A 3,251-nucleotide genomic window follows, 5' to 3' on the forward strand; every position below is an offset into this window, starting at 1 on the left:
GTGTAAGTAGACAGACTACTTGAACATAATAATAATAATAATAATAATATTAATAATAATAATAATCATCATCATCATAATGATAATAATAATCCTTTCTACTATAGGCACAAGGCCTGAAATTTTGTGGGAGGGGGTTAGTCGAACGAAATGCTGTTCCAGAATCTATCCAAAAACATCGGGAATAAAGACAACAAATGGAGCCTAAAATAACTGACAAAGTGTTGGACCAGATCCGAGTAATACTGACAATGCACTGGACTACACCCGAGTAGGTAATACTCATAAAGTACTGTGTGGCCATGGAGTGTTACTACCTGAGCAACCCTGTAGACGAAAATGGTGCTCATATTAGGGGATACTGACAACGTATGCATGATCAATGGAGAGAAAGAGGATTGTGTGAACTCACGGAACAGAGATTATGTAAGTGCAGAATTTGTGGACAAACTGGTGAAACTGTATATAATATTAACAATGAATGTACGCCACTAACCCTGAAAGAATATAAGAGACGTCATAACAACATAGCAAGGATAGTCCATTGGACACTTCGCAACAAGTATGGACTTGACAGAGCAAAAAAGTGGAACGAACTAAACCCGAAGGAATCATCAAAAATGATAACGCAAAGATCCTATGAGATTTTATGATTCAGTACGACCATGAGATAAAGAATAGGAAACCAGACATAGTGTTAATTGAGAAAGAAAGTAAACGATGCTGGATCATAGATATAGCATGCCCAGCTGACAACAAAGTATGCCATAAGGAAGAATGAAAAGTCGATAGATACGACAGGTTAGCTTGGGATATTAAGCAGTTGTGGTCGCTGGAAAAGGTGGTAGTATTACCAATATTTGTCGGAGCAATGGGAACAGTAAGTAAGAATCTTGAGAAATACATGGAACAAATAGGGGCTGCAATAAGGTTGGAGCACTTTCAGAAAACAGCACTGCTTGGAACTGCGAGAATATACTGGACGGTGATCGAAAAATAAGGGATGATGCCTTAGTTCACTGGTAGTGAAGAGCTGATACCGTAGTACATCTCCAGAGTTAGAAGCTGAGCATAGATAATAAAATAATAATAATTATAAAGGTTTCAAATTTTCAACAAGGCCAGCAATTTCGGGGAGGGGATGAGTTGATTACATCGACCGCAGTTTTAAACTGGTATTTATTTTTATCGACCCCGAAATGATGAAAGGCAAAATCGACCTCGCTGTTATTTGAACTCAGAACGTAGTGACAGGCGAAATACCGCTAAATGTTTCGTCCAGTACACTACCGATCCTGCCAGCTCGCCGTCTTAAATAATAATAATAATGATTTCTTTATTAAACACAAGAGTTTACATTAAGAAAAACCTTATCGACAGTACAGGACAAAACAAACAATGTGTGTGTATGTGTGTGAGTGTGTGTCGTTGTGAGGGTTTTGCTTGTAAACAAGACTAACAAAATTATAAAAAAGAAAGAAATCAACAATGTGTAATCCTCAAAAGGTTGGAGACGTTCGAGGACTACTCATGGGAAAACCCCATAAAAAACAAGGGTAACCTGACTTTGATTCAGGTACCTTTTTCCTTTCTTTTTTTTTTCAACGACAGGCGTATGCTCAGAGCAGGCCCGTTCACTCGCACCATTCTCGCCACTTTCATCCACCTTTCAACTAACTGGCCAGCAGACAACATTTCCCTCTCTACCCTTATTTTCTTTTTTAAGTGAAATTTGATCAGGGATTGGCCGAAGGGACAAGTGTTTGTCTTCAGCCCCTTCAATCTTGTCCACCACACAACCTCTTTCGCCATGCCCTTCGGAGATATGAGCACAGCTTTTCCTTCCCGGTTAAAGGAAGGCGGCGGGGTGATCTTCACGATGGATTCAGTTGACAGCCGGATCCGTCCCACACGCAAAAGCAAGTGCTCGACATAAACCCACAGGTTGGCAATGCTCAGGGAGTGGACGAGTGCATGCAGGACCGTCTCATCGTCCTGCGCTCATCTCAGACATGCTCAGCTAACGGCATTTCTATGCCTCCAAAGTTTATCACGAAGAGGCAAAGCTCCCCGGTGGCACTGCCAGGTCAGATATTTTTGGAAATTCATCGTTTCCGGCCCGAAAGTTCACTGGAAAAGAGCGGCCAGTTGATCTTCGATGCCCTAGGTTTTCCTAAGAACGTCGTTGTACTTTTCCTCCTGTAATCCTCTATAAAAAGCGAAATTGTACGTTCTACTTATCACAGTGTCCGATTGGCTGAGGGTTGTGAGCGCTTGAAGACATTCTACTTTCCAAATGCTCCCCCTCGGTCTCTGTTTTACCCAGGACTGCAGCTCTATTAAAGAATCTAGCTGCGGAAATACGTGTCTGGCGAACGGCGGCCACTCCTGTTCATCGTCAAGGACGCACTGAAGATGTCATAGCCTCAGCGCATGTCTGCACATCAACCACGGCATGCCCAGGCCATCACTCAGTGGGTGTTGACAGTAAATAGACCGCCTGACCATCGGGACGCGTCCCTTTCACAAGAAGCGGAAGAGTAAACACTCCAGTGTAATCAGACGGTGGACAGGAAAAGGCACGATGGTCAAGCGGTAGTAGATAACGGATGCGATATACGCATTAGCCGCTTCTGTTCGACCATTCAGGGATAGCTTTCTCTCGGCCCATTTCTGGCTGAAAGTAGTCACCTTGTTTGTTACTTCGTCCCAGTTTTTGTCCATTTGGAAGTCCGCACCGAACCAGACCTCGAGCAATTTAACCGGTCCGTCCGTCCAGCGCCCAACGACGCAGTTGGACGGCATGGACTCGCTTCTCCAGGTGCCAGGCCGCAATCCCACAGAATTTTTCTGGTTAATCATCGCTCTTAAAACCACCTCGTAGTCTCTGTGCCGATCATTTCTGTGTTTATGATCCGACACCACTATGGTGACACGCATCTCCCACATCCTAGATCACGCAGGATACCTCTCAACGCAGTGGCTCGAAAGTCAGTACATGCAAGAGAGACGAGAGGGGGCAACTTATGACGTTGAACGACTCTGAGAGATGACCGTTCACTCTGACTACTGAACAGATATCACTGTACTTTGCAGCGATCCAGCCCCTGAATACAGGCCTGAAAACATCTGCCTCAAGGATCGATCTTATCGAAGCTTTAGACTGATCTAAATCGACCAAGGTTCCGTCCTATACTAGGTTCTTTAGCTACTCTCTCAATGATGTATTGCATGAGGTGGAGAGTGCCGTG

Source organism: Octopus bimaculoides, chromosome 19, assembly GCF_001194135.2.
Source record: "Octopus bimaculoides isolate UCB-OBI-ISO-001 chromosome 19, ASM119413v2, whole genome shotgun sequence".
Lineage (NCBI taxonomy): Eukaryota > Metazoa > Mollusca > Cephalopoda > Octopoda > Octopodidae > Octopus > Octopus bimaculoides.